This window comes from Hemicordylus capensis, chromosome 1 (genome assembly GCF_027244095.1).
Source record: "Hemicordylus capensis ecotype Gifberg chromosome 1, rHemCap1.1.pri, whole genome shotgun sequence".
Classification (NCBI taxonomy): domain Eukaryota; kingdom Metazoa; phylum Chordata; class Lepidosauria; order Squamata; family Cordylidae; genus Hemicordylus; species Hemicordylus capensis.
Genome location: NC_069657.1, coordinates 68,579,484 through 68,593,894, shown reverse-complemented (window position 1 = coordinate 68,593,894; position 14,411 = coordinate 68,579,484). Strand labels below are relative to the sequence as shown.

The window sequence follows — 14,411 nt, the reverse complement described above, 5'->3', positions numbered from 1 at the left end:
CCCCGCCCCAGTCTCTGGCCGGGCCCGCCGCCGCAGGCCTCCGTGGCCGGGCCGGGCCCGCCGCCACCGGCTCCGCAGCCAGGCCAGGGCCCCCGCCACCGCCCTGGCCTCTATGGCCTGGCAAGGCCCGCCGCCGCCTCTGTCCTCCACCACAGACGCGCCTCAGCCAATCAGGTGCGTCCTTCCGCTCCGCTGCCCAGCCAATCAGCTGGGTTGCTGGGACGCATCCCCACAGAGGTTGAGGCACGTCTACGGGGATTAAAAATATAGATGCCTCTTACATTAGTGAAGTCTGAAGATATTCCAGCAAGGTAAATGTATGCTGACTTTATACTGCCACTGTATTAGTGCTATGTAGGGATGTGCAGAATGTGTTGATTGCGAAACATTTCAACTCGAAATGGGCCATTTTGAGTGTTTTGAGCTTGAAACAGAATGCCCTCTTTAAAAAGGGCCTGTTTCAAGCTTGGAGCACAGTAACTCCATTTCAATGAAAATGTTTTGATGTTTCGAGTGCCATTTTTCAGTCCTGCTTTTCCCTTGCTGATTCATTTTCTAGCACTGGGTTTTGACTGGCTTGCAATCTCTTTGCTTTTTGGTTGGCTTGTTGTTGTTGTTATATAATAATAATAATAATAATAATTTGATTTCTATACTGTCCTTCCAAAAATGGCTCAGGGAGGTTTACACAGAGAAATAAAAAACAAATAAGATGGCTCCATGTCCCCAAAGGGCTCACATTCTAAAAAGAAACATAAAATAGACACCAGCAAGAGTCATTGGAGGTACTGTGCTGGGGGTGGATAGGCCCAGTTACTCTCCCCCTGCTAAATAAAGAGAATCACCATGTTAAAAGGTGCCTCTTTGCCAAGTTAGCTGCCATATACTGAGTCAGACCCATCTAGCTCAGTAATGTCTACACAGATTGGCAGCAGCTTTTCCAAGGTTGCAGGCAGGAATCTCTCTCAGCTATATCTTGGAGATGCCAGGGAGGGAACTTGGAACCTTCTGCTCTTCCCAGAGCGGCTCCATCCCCTGAGGGGAATCTCTTACAGTGCTCACACATCTAGTCTCCCATTCATATGCAACCAGGGTGGACCCTGCTTAGCTAAGGGGACAAGTCATGCTTGCTACCACAAGACCAGCTCTTCTCTCCTGTGCAGAATGTGCAGGCCCTTTGGGGAGCAGGGTGCAGCATTACACCTTACATTTTTACTCCTTTATGCAATACTTCAGGGGTGCAATACAAAAGGGAGAGAAAGAATAATTGGCAGTGCTATATAGTTTATGCGCCCCCACTCCCCCACCCCGAATTGGTGCCCTAGGTGACTGCCTAGGTCTGCCTAGTAGGCAGGCCAGACCTGGCTCCATGTCTAGAGAAATCAGAACATAGAAGTGAAAACTAGGTGATGGGTGGTCACATCCATGCTGGCGTCATGCAGTGGCAGCTGGAAGACACCCCACCAGCATGCGGACATAACTTGGAGGTGCGTTGGGATTACGGCAATGACAGCGATCAGAGTAGGAGTAGGGTGGACCTTCTCTCTGCTTTAAGGATGCCGAATCTCATTTCGGCACATCCCTAATGGGGATAGCAATGTAAATGCCCTAATGGAAACTCAGAACTCCCATTTTGCACAAAGGGAGTTCTTTGCCAAACCAAACAAACAGTCAAGGGTGACAAGACAGTAGGAAGAATGTATTACTCACAGCTGTCTTTTCAGAATCTGCACAGCTGCTCTGCCTCAAGATTCCACAATCAGCCAATTACCAGGAACCTCAGCTCCAGACCTATCATGAGGACTGGAAGTAGGCTTGCCACCTGAAGAGCTCCAAAATAAAGAACAGGCGGCGAGGCCGGGAAGGCTGCTTAAACTCACCTTCTCTCCAGATGAACGATTTCATGTTCTGGGGAACACAAACCACACTCGCAGACAAGCACAACTGCGTGGTGCAGTGTGAAGCTCCGGAGGCTGGGACAACATGTCCCAGTCTCCGGGTATCCCACAATGCACCATGCAACATGCGTGATGCATTGCAGGATCCCCCTGAGAGATGGGTGCTCTAAGTGCCTGTCTCTGTGTGCAGCTGGGCTGGAAGCAGACTGTGCTTGCACAGGTTAAGGGAGTGTTTGCTCCCTTAACCTCCGCTAACAGCTGGGCTTAAAAGCTGGGCAAGGTGGCACTCCCTGCTGGGTGGTTCTCATGCGCAGTCTAATCCAGGCTGGGCATCCTTAGCCTGGGTTAGGCAGCGTGTGAGAATAGCCTCACTGTAAGACCTTAATAAAGTGATATTAGGTGTGTCCATCAGAACATGAAGAATAGTGTAATGTATCCATGTACTAAATCTATCGAATATATTTATAGACTGCTTTCCTAAGAATTCATGGGTAGCACTGAGATTCAGTTCACCATAACTGAGTTCCATTGAAATTTATGGGCCTTAAGGCAGTCAAGATAACTCTCAGTGATTTCAGTGGTGCTTCTCATGAGTAACTTTGTCTGAATGCTACCCCATTAATAAACAATAGCAATTTTGAAAAGCAGCATTATAAGAAAACAACATAGCTGATAACAATATAATCTCAACCCATTTAAAACAGATAGCATGTTAAATTAAAGTTCCCTTTTGCCCTTTAGAGTGCATCTCTTCTTTTCCATGAGTTTTTTTTTCGGGGGGGGGGGGGAGGGATGGTTACTCCTTGCAGTATTTTTGTTACTTCATATTTGTACAATTTTGGTATTGTAAGCCGCCTTGAATAGCTTGGGAGGGGAGCTGGTCTTGTGGCAGCAAGCATGCATTGTCCCCTTTGCTAAGCAGGGTCTACCCTGGATTGCATTTGAATGGGAGGCTCCATGTGAGCACTATAAGATATTCCCCTTAGGGATGGGGCCACTCTGGGAAGAGCACTTGCATGCAGAAGGTCCCAAGTTTCCTCACTGGTGTCTCCAAGATAATGCTGAGAAGTCTCCTGTCTGCACTGCTACCAGTCTGTGTAGCAACTCCTAGTTTTTAGTTTTTTTTAAAAAAATTTAATTTGAAATTTTAAAATCTGTAATTTTGATTGTGGCTTTAGCCTGAATTTTTTAAATTAATTTGGTTAATTTTATAAGTCTGATTTTACATTGTAAGTATTTTATAAATGTGAGCTGCCCTGAGCAGTAGTGTACTGGAGGGGTGGGGTATAAATATTTTAAATAAATAAATGAATAGACAGACAATATTGAGCTAGTTGGACCAACGGTATGACTCAATTGAAGGCAGCTTCCAATGTTTCTATGTTCTAGCTTGCTAGAAGGATGGGACACAAATGTTTTAATGAATAAGTAAAACAAGGAAGCTTGATGCAACCATCCAGGCTCAGCAATATACACATATTAGCAGCATATAAAAAGTATTAGTGTTCTTAGCATTTGTCATATAAAGTGAGAGTAGTAGCTTTGTCACCAGAGAGAGCCCCTCAAATTCCTTTCACTTGCATTTAACTGGTAAAACAAGAGATGATAAAAAGAAGTCCTGCTTTAGAGAAGAAAACAGTATTCTTTTAGCTTTAGAACACCAACTGCAATATGGGGGACAATAATATTGGCCTAGCTTGCAGGCTGTTTATATGAATTAATGAGATACTAGCAGACCCACACAGAGCATCTGTGTGCTCTTTGGGGCCAGCTGTTCTCCCCTCCCTCCCGTCCCACTCTCTTGCCCTCCCTCCTCTCTCATGCCCTCCCTGCTCCCCCTGCCCAACTCCGCGGCCGGGCCCGCTGCCACCTGGCCTCCGTGGCCGGCCGCACCGCTGCCGCCACTGCTTACCTCCGTGGCCGGGCCAGGCCGGGCCCACCACCGCCGCCACTTGTCTCTGTGGTCAGGCCGGGCCCGCTACCACTTGTCTCCTGGGTGCGGCCACCCAGCCAATCAGCTGGGTGCCGGGACGCACATTCTAAGGCACACCCAGGAAAATTAATAATATAGATTTTGACTATTTTACAGCATAACATAAAAGGCTGGATACTCTAAAATACTAATATTTTATTACAGCCCATATGAGAGATATTCTGACAACTGCCATTAATGCTTTTTACATTAAATGAACTGTTGCAATACAAAGCTTTGTAATAAAACAACTGGAATTTTCCATAATACTTTTTATATGAGCAAGAATTGCAATGGAAATGCTAAGTTTTGTTCTTAATATTTATGTTCATAATATAGAAGTACATACATTCAAAAGCTTTCCCCCTAAAACCTTATTTTGTTTTGTTTGTCAATGCTAATTAAGGCACTGTCTGTTTTGTTTTGTTTTGTTTTTTAATTAACCAAGCAAACTTAGTGCAACTCTCATGGGCAATTTACTCTGCTTATAATTTTATTTTAAAAACCGCAATGGAGTCAAAACAGATCAGGACAAAGGCAAAATTGGGTTATCAGTGTCCAGGTGGCAGATTAGCTTTAAATTTAAATCAAGTGTGGTCAGCTACATAGGGAGAATTGATAGGTTTGCATAACATAATAAATCATGTAGGTATTGCAGGTAATTTAGCATTTGCACAGAAATTAGAGACAGTTCTACAATATTTCACTTTTCCTTGAGCACCATGATGTTTTAGCCTAATGCACACCATGAATCAAATATTAGCATGCAATCTGCTTTTCCATCAGTTGGAATGAGTCATTAAGGGATTGCCCTTAAACTTTTGCTTTGCTGTTGAAACTTGTAGTGATGGTATCTAATGATGGAAGGAATGTCAAAATGGACGTCATGACTTCTCACCCCAGGCAGGTAGGTCTTCTAACCTGTGTATCCAGGTTATGTAAACAAGGAATTGCTCTTTGTGCATAAGGGCAGCTTGTTTCTCAATTCTTTAATTACCAACCACAGTTCTGAATCAAATCCAAGAGAGTGTTGTTTTCATTTGTTAAAATGTTTTTATCCTGTTTTTCCACACTTGTACCCAAGGTAGTTAACAATATAAACTAAAAGACAATTTGTTTAACAACAAATAAAATGTAAGCAAACGGGCAAACTAAAAATTAAAACTGTATTCAGAACCAACAGCTGTGCCAATTAGCATGAGATCTCTGAAATAAGAGCCTAGGGGAAATAAAATGTTAAAAGATAAAAGCACAGGTGTGAAGCAGGTCTCTCTGGAAAGGGTGTGTTCCAAAGATGGGGTGCCACCCATCCAAAGTATGGTTCAGTATTTGAAATTATGAGATTGATCCTTTTCATTCAAGCCAGTAAAACTAATCAGTTAAAATATAACCTCAGGACCAAGAGTTATTTCAGTACTTTGGGTTATTACATTAACACAGGATGCAGTGGCTGACATACTGCACAATACTACTCACACAGTAGAGTATTTGCACAGTTGTGCAAGTGCAATAATTATGCAAATGGAAGTGCACAACAATGCAGCCATTATATATAATGGCCACACAGCCATGCAATTCTGCACAATGTTTGTGCTTGCACAACTATGCAAATGTTACATTCCACCACGTGCAACATTGTGCACTATGTCAGGTAGAGAGAAGAGGAGGCGGGGAGCTCGAATGAACTTTCTGCCCCATGGCTTCTCAGGGTCTTAAAAAGGCCCTGCTCAGTGGCATAGGGAGGACGTAGGCAGCCCATGTTCTTATGGGCAGCTCTTCCATGGTGATGGTGCCGGACTTTCTATCCCAGTGGCAGATTCCCCCGGTGATGATGGTGGTGGTGGAGGTGCAGTGGGGGCAGCATCCCCCCCACAGTGACAGTGGAGGCATGCTCCTACTGCTCATGCTCCATCCAGCTCTGACCCTGAGGCAGCTGGGAATGAAGAGCTCAAGTGCACACACCCTCATTCCCAGCCACCTCAGGACTGTCCAAACCCAAGCAGTTGGAAAGCAGCAGTGGGCTGCAGGAGCTCCATGTACCGCTGGGGATGGACAAAGAATGAGGGGAGGTGGGGGGAGGCAAGCAAGGTGGCCCCTGTGGCAGGGCCAAGTGGCCCTAGAAGCAAGGGGTGCAGGTTCTTCAGACCAACCTACTCCATTCTAGCTCTGCCTCTGGCCTGCTGCCTTTAAGCCTCCCTTAATGGGACAAATGGCAAATATTTGTATTTCCTAGCTGCTGTGAAACTGAGTGGGGAGCTCTGCAATATATTAGTTTTCTTAACACACACATAAACAATGATATCATGGCTAGAGAGTGATCAGGGTCACAATAGGATTCCTCTAATGATAGCCACAAATCTCTAATGCACTCTCTCTGTCCATTGCCTCATCCCACTCCTTGAATCTCCCTTATGTTCTGTTGCCTCCCCCCTCTCTGCTTTTTTTTGCTTTCTGGCTTGTTCCTTCCGAGCTTCACCCCTTGTGTTGGGAAGCCTCTTGCAGCAGCAACCCCTGAGCTGGGTGGCAAGCCTCTGAATATCTCCATGATGCTCGGCACATGATCAGTGTGTAGAGCCTTAAGGGGTTCTGCGGGGAGAGTGGGTCAAGCCTGCTCTCCCCGCAGAAGATCTTCAGGCTTGCCCTGGGTGGCTGGTTTGGCCACCCACACGACTACCAGCTCTTTCACAGAGTCGGTAGTGGCGGCAGGGATTGGGGGCTGCCCGGCCCCCAGGATGCCCTGCGCGAGTGCGCTAATTAAGTGGGCTAACCGCCGGAAGCCGCATGACTCCCAGCGGTTCACACGTATGGCGGAAACCAGGCTGGGCTCCCTTAGCCCAGTTTCCTCTGCGCGTGTGAATAGCCTCCACGATTCTCCTGCAGAGTATGCATTTGTCTTCAGTGGCCAATCTGAGGCTCTCTAGGTAGTGCTGGATTACAATTCCCATGGGAATTTGTTTATTTTATTTATTTATTTTAACATATTTGCATTCTGTCACGTCTCTGGGCTTTGAAAAATAAAAACAGTGCAAATTAAGACAGAATCAAAACATTAACAACACATGAAAACAATTTCCAATTTAACACCATGTTACAACTGTTAAAAACTGTTTGAAACTATCATTTTAGTTGTAGTCCAGCAACAACTGGAGAGCCTCAGGTTCACCACCCCTGCCGAAGGACTGACTATCGCTGCCTTATGCCATGAGTAGTGCCTTTGCTACCAATGAACAACCTCCTTGAGGCTGCTCATTGGCAGCCCTATTGATGTTGATGGAAGCCTACAGCTCTCGTTAAATTGCTGGATGGTGATCATGAGATTTCAGGGCTGTCAAAATGCAGACTGGATTCACATAGCTAATAAAACAGTTTTCCAAAGAAAAACATTTTGAATCATTCATTTGGTGTGTTTACATTCTGATTGTCAGTGATATGAATTGCTGCTTTCAGCAACTCCATCTCCTTACTCCATGTCACCTAATTAATAGGCGTAACATGGAGGACAATGGACACAATGAACCATTTCTTCTTTTGATTGAATCATAGTAAGTACCAATGGAATGGAAGGCTGCACCAAAAGTCTATTCATGAACACAGTGATTTCTTTGTGCAGCTCTTGAGTGTCAAAGAGAGGGATATTTTAATTTCTTGCCTATAGAGGGTTTTGGAGAAGGTGTGCTGTTGCTACCTGATTTTTAAACCAAAATTACAATTGCATTTGTGACTGAAAATTACATGCAGGTACCTTAGCTGTTGGTAGTTTACTATTAACTATCAAAATTTTCTTTCCTGACAACCTGATTCTCAATAAATGATAGTGGCACAGTCCCATTGAAACTAATATGTCTCTTACATTGGGTCAAGCTGTACAGCCTGTATCTGAAAGGTAACTATAACAAGACAGAAGGGGAATTGTGCTTCTGCTATGATGTTGCCATTTATACAGAAAAAAGGACAATGATGCAAAGCCTTTCATTAACTCAAATTCTGTTAAATGAATTGTTCACAGAAAATGTCATAGACTGAGAGAGCGTTTTTCAGATTGCAGTGCCAACGATCTTGTGGCAAGCCTTTTGGAGAGAAATTAAAAGTGCATTCATGTAGGCCTCCGCCAACGTCTTCTATAAATCTGTATGGATGTTTTATTCAGCTCATAGTTTGATATTTAGCACTTGGCATTTGACCCATAATGGCCATATTAAAGGCTTTTAGCAGAATCTTTTCACCTATGAAAGCAAATTCTGGGTTCCCCATAGGGCCTTTCATGTGGGATTTTATAGCTAAATATATTGCTGGCACAAGTGGTTCAGTCCTATGGGTCAGGTGATGGACCCTGTTGCAGTATCCTTTGTGCTACTTACATGGCACAAAGCAAATAAATGGAAAACTTTCAAGAAAAAGATTGTCAAGACATAGCATGAATTTCCATCAAATCACTGTCCTCTCACTTCCTCTGTCTTCTACTCTATGTTCTTTTCCTCCTGCTTTCCACACTGTATGGGCATGTTTTCTTTACCACCAGTCTTATCTATCTATCTATCTATCTATCTATCTATCTATCTATCTATCTATCTATCTATCAATCAATCATACTTTTATACCGCCCGATATGTATATCTCTAGCCGGTGTACAAAATTTAAAGTCACAAATTAAAACACATGACAACAAAAACAATAGAATAAAATTATTAAAACAAGTTTTTTCAAGTTATTAAAATTAATTCTAATTAAAAGCCTGAGAGAACAGGAGGGTCTTGAGGTTCTTCCTGAAACCAAACAGAGAAGGAGTTGCTCTTATTTCAGCAGGAAGCTTATTCCAGAGCCCTGGGGCAGCCACAGAAAAAGCCCAGTCCTGGGTCAGTGGGAACCATAACTGGACCTCTCCAGAAGATTGTAGCAGGCGGCAGGGATTATGACAAAAGAGGTGCTCTCTCAAATAGCCTGGACCCAAGCCATTAAGGGCTTTATAGGTAATAACCAGTACTTTGTATTTCACCCGGAAACATATTGGCAGCTAGTGCAAAAGAAGTCTTAAAGACTGCTTCACCAATCTATTCCCTAGCTCTCTTCTCATTTCTCTCTCACACCTTTAATCACCCTGATTCACATGATTTTTAATAATTTAAGCACCCATTTGTTCATACAACAAGGATGGTTAAATACTGTAGGTAATGAATGGAATCTCCACCTATACAAAGTATATTTACCTGGTCTTTCTCACATGCAAATATGTCTTGCACTTTCTGTAAGGCCCAAGGCATGGTCTCATGAGTCTTTCTATAGGAAGATATATGACTTCCAGATGTGAGGAGAGCACATTCCTCTCCCTATTGGGCAGCCGATGCCCTCACTTGATGTTATGCAGAAACTGAAAAACTGGAAAAACAGGCTTACTTAACAATTCAATTTCCCACACTTGTCGAATGTTTCAAGAAACTCATAGGCAACAGGTGAGTGTGTGAAATAGACTGAAAATGTGAAAGGTGTATATAGTCACTGAGCTCTTTCTCACAATCTGTGAGAAGGGCTCGAAGGGGCAAGGGGAGGAATCCTCAAAAAGCATACCCCGCAGAATAGTGTACCTCCCCATCTTGTAGCCGGCTTCTGCCAGTAGCTCTGCGGGTCATGTTGCCCCACACACCAGAACTCCACACCCCACACCCCAGAACTCCACACCCTCATGTTGCCCCACACCCCAGAACTCCACACCCCACACCCCAGAACTGCCAGTAGCTCTGCGGGTCATGTTGCCCCACACCCCAGAACTCGCAAAATGCACTGCGCAAGTGTGCAGTGCATTATGGGGATCCCCCCCCTCCCTGAAGACAGCTGGGACTATCCCACCAGTCTACCAGCCCCAGTTGGGGCTGGCAGATGATCAGTAAAAAAGGGTTAGGCGAATACTTGCTCTCCTAACCCTGTTTAAGAGGATGGCTCCGGAGGCAGGTTTGCCACAAAGGTGCGCTGAGATCGGGAGCAATCCTGGTGGTACACATGCACAGGCAAAATCGGGCTGGGCTCCCTTAGCCCGGTTTTGCCTGCGTGTGTGAATAGCTTCATTGAGTTCACTCCTGTCTATGGTTATATTTGCCTACAGCCTTGCCTTCTCAATTCATTTCAAGCATTCAGAATAGGTCTTGCCTTGGCCAGCTCACACTACAACAAACCAGTTCATCTCCAAAGCCTCTCAGCAATTTAGAAACAAATTATAGCTACTATGGGACTTCCCTGACAATGATCTGTTCATACCCAGACAATTGCTTCTCCTTTCCCTTTGCATTGCTGAAACAGGCCACACAAACTGAATTTTATTAAAACACATTCAAATAGTTTTAAACAGTCTTATAATGTAATTTAATCTTCAAGGCAAAACTACAAAGCAATCACATTTTCGGGATAATTAAAATTAAAAGAAAACTATGTGAACAATGAACAAAACAAAAGGAAAAAAGACAATAAAAGATTAAAGAAATGAGAACTATTGTGTGAAAAGGACTTATAAATAAGAGAAAAGAAACCAATATTACTAATATTTTTAAAATGTCTGACTCATGGTCAAACATATGAGCACTGTGACAAAGAGGCATAAATATACTGTTTTATATATGACATAGATTAATTGTGTTATATAACTGTATTTTGTATTTCTACAAACAAAAGCCTAAGACGTGCAGCTGTAACAAAGTTGAAGAAACATGCCATTTTACTTTTTTTTTTTGCTCATCTGGATGTTCTAGGACAGGGTTCTTCATTGCAAGGCCCGAGAACCAGTGGCCCTAAGTGTGACTCCCCCATCAGTTGTTTACTAGGCCTGTGCAAAGCTTCAGCCAAAACCAATGCAAGTGTAGTCCTTCCTAGAGCTTTCCTCATTGAAATTTCATTTAAAGTCCCCACCTCTCAGTGCTGGGGAAAGTGCAACACTCACAGAGGGAAATGGCTCGCATATTGAAATTGGGGGTGGGGTGGGTTCAAAATGGCCCCCGCTTGAAAAATAATGATGGAGATGATTACTTATGGTAGTAAATGTGAATTGTCCCCTTTGTTAAGCAGGGTCCACCCTGGTTTGCATTTGAATAGGAGACTACATGTGAATGCTGTAAGATATTCTCCTTAAGGGATGGGGCCACTCTGGGAGGAGCATCTGCATACTTGCATGCAGAATGTTACAAGTTCCCTCCCTAGTATCTCCAGATAGGGCCGGGAGAGACTCCTGCCTGTAACCTTGGAGAAGCCATTGCCAGGCTGTGTAGACAATATTGAGCTAGATGGACCAATGGTCTGACTTGGTATATGGCGGCTTCCTGTGTTCCTATCACTGTTCTAGGATGATGCACTTTTTCTTCTTCCTTAACATTCTTTTTTCCTCTCATTATGCTACTTACTATTGATAAGATAATTTGCCATATCTCAAAAATGAGCCATGAGGTTCCGCAAAAATGTGTTCTCTGCATTTTCTTTGAGCTTCTCCCATTTTGTGCTATCAACATTCTCACCACCGGCACCACCAGTAATTATTTTCATTTTAGCACTCAGTTCATTCAGTGTAGATGGCTATGTGATGTGACCCACCTTCAGTGGAGTACGCTCCTTGTTCCACTCCAGGAACTGGAATCTAGGGAGTCAAAAAATATCTGAACATGATCAGATACAAGCATGCTGGGGCAGAGAGTCCGAGGGGCATTCTTCGCAGAACAAAACAAGTCTGGATTTCTATAACATAGATGGTACAATTATTTGAGTTTCCCAAGCTTTTAACTGACATTTAAGTTTTAATATGTTTTTACTTACTGAGATTGTTTTTAATCTGTTTTATGAATTTTTAATTGTTTTATATTGCTTTTATACTATGTTTTAACTTGTTTATATTGATTTCTATATCATGTGGTATAGAAGTAAGAAAAATAAAATAATAATAAATAAAATAAATAATAATAAAAGGGCTACAGAACACAAATTAAATAAAATATATAAACAGCAGAGCAGACTTATCCAAAAGGTTGCAATCTTACTACTGAAATAATGTTCTATCTCCCTCTCTTTCTCTTGAGAATACATGAGTATATTTAAGGACTGGTAACTTTGAATCAAGGGATCCTCGCAGACACAGCTGGCAATTCTTTCGAATGGTTTTGCCTCAGAGATCCTTGCCAGAGCTCTCCCATGAAGCCAATTCCCCATTCCTAACTGTTTCTCTCCCCCACTGCCCACTCCTCAAGGTTCTGTTTGTAGGAGGGACTCTGTTCCGGAATGGCAGCTCTTTGAGCCACTCTGCCAGCCTGGAAGAACCCTTTGATTGCTGGCTGCTTTGGGGAGTCAAGTCTGGCGGACACTCCAGAACGGTGTGCAAAATGACACAGGTGGGTGCAGCTGCGGAGGAGGGGAATTGGCAGAACTCAGTGGATTTCAACATTTCTTCCATAAATGTTTATAGAAATGTTTCTTTTCAATTGTGAAAGAGCTTCAGATGAATTTCTATGTGATAAAGAGAAACACACCCTCAGGATCTTTCATCCACATTTCAGCTCAGCTTATTTTGTTTTAGACACCACATAGAAAGTTGCATTTTGATGGATTTGGGGGATGTTGTATGCAATGTCACCTTTCATATAAGCCATATTTACTTCCGTGCCACTTTTTATTCCAGGTTTGGACATGTTTGGCTTCTGCTACCACACTACTCTCCCCTATGTGATCTGAATTATGTCATGCATGAGGTCATAGGGAAATTTTAAGGTAGTCCCTTCGTTAGGACACTGGCTACCCTGAGCTATCCTTGAAGATCTTATGGAAGGATAGGGGAGTTATTCAAAGTTATCCGGGGATTGCCATAGTTTTAGGAACATAGGAAGCTGCCACATACTGAGTCAGACCACTGGTCCATCTAGCTCAGTATTGTTTACACAGACTGGCAGCAGCTTCTCAAAGGTTACAGGCAGGAGTCTCTTTCAGCCCTATATTTATTTTATTTTATTTTATTTTTTTAATCAAATTTGTACACTGCCCCAAACTTTCATCTCTGGGCAGTTAACAATAACATAAAACAATCAACCACAGATTAAAACCAGAAAATTAAAAAAGATGAAAAAGCTCGAGTGAAGAGGTGGGTTTTCAAAAGCTTTTAAAAAAATGGTCAGAGATGGGGAGGATCGTATTTCAGTAGGGAGCACTATTCCCTCTAAGGCGTGCACACGTGCCTGCGCTCACAAGTTTTTTGATGTCTGCTCAGTTAATTTTAGATCCCACTCAGGCCCCATTCTGAATACATGCGTGCACACATTACCATGAGACTCCGGCCCAGAACAAATCTCATTCTGCACACAAATGAAAAAAATTTAGAGAGAACACTGGTAGGGAGCACATTTCACAGTCTTGGGGCAGCAACCGAGAAGGCCCGTCCCTGTGGGGCCACCAGACGAGCTGGCGGCAACTGGAGACGTACTTCTCCAGAAGACTTCAATGGGCGGTGGGGCTCATAATGAAGAATATGTTCTCTTAAATACCCAGGGCCTTAGCCATTTAGGGCTTTATAGGTTATAACCAGCACTTTGTATTTTGCCTGGAGACCTATTGGCAGCCAGTGTAGCTCTATCAGCAAAGGAGTGATGTGGTCTCTCCGAGATGATCCAGAGACCAACCTTCTGTACCAACTGGAGTTTCCGGACTACATACAAAGGCATCCCCACATAGAGCGCATTGCAGAAGTCAAGTCTGGAGATTACCAACATATGTACCATTGTTTTGAGGTCATTCATCTCAAGAAGTGGATGCAGCTGTATCAACCGAAGCTGATACAAAGTCCCTCTGCCCCCACCTCAACCTGAGATACCAGGGAGAGAGGTGGATCCAGAAATACTCCCAGACTGCGAACTTGTTCCTTTTGGGGAAGTGTGACCCTCATCTAGAACAGGTAAATCAAAATAGTCTCTGGAGTTCTGACCCCACACAATAAGTACCTCTATCTTATCTGGATTCAGTCTCAGTTTATTCTCCCTCATCCAGCCCATTACTGCTTCCAGGCAGGCATTTAGGGAAGTTATGCCATCTCCTGATGAGGTTGACATGGAGAAGTAGATCTGGGTGCCATCAGCATACAGATAACACCCCACACCAAATCCCCTTATGATCTCTCTCAGTGGTTTCATGTAGATGTTAAAAAGAATTGGAGACAGTATGGAGCCCTGAGGGACGCCATACATAAGCTCAGATTTTGGAGAGCAACAGTCTCCAATCAACAACATCTGGGATCTGTCTGAGAGGTAGGAGCAGAACCACTGTAAAACAGTGCCTCCCACCCCCAACACCCTCAGACTTTCCAGAAGGATACTATGGTTGATAGTATCGAAAGCCACTGAGAGATCCAAAAGGACCAACAGAATCACACTTCCTCTGTCAATTCCCAATTGGAGATCATCCATCAGGTTGACCAAGGCAGTCTCTACCCCATAGCCCGCCTGAAAACCATTTTGAAATGGGTCTAGATAATCAGTTTCCTCCAAAACAGTATGGAGCTGAGAGCCCACTACCCTCTCAATTACCTTGCCCAG

General features: G+C 43.6%; 1 long non-coding RNA gene across 1 annotated transcript; it reads left to right on the top strand.

Annotated features, from left to right (window-relative positions):
• The first annotated feature begins 242 nt into the window (after positions 1 to 242).
• Positions 243 to 12,521, top strand: LOC128339815 (uncharacterized). The gene is made up of 3 exons (XR_008313232.1): positions 243 to 311; positions 4,716 to 4,777; positions 12,084 to 12,521. It is a non-coding gene; the product is annotated as an uncharacterized LOC128339815 (long non-coding RNA).
• Positions 12,522 to 14,411: the final 1,890 nt, after the last annotated feature.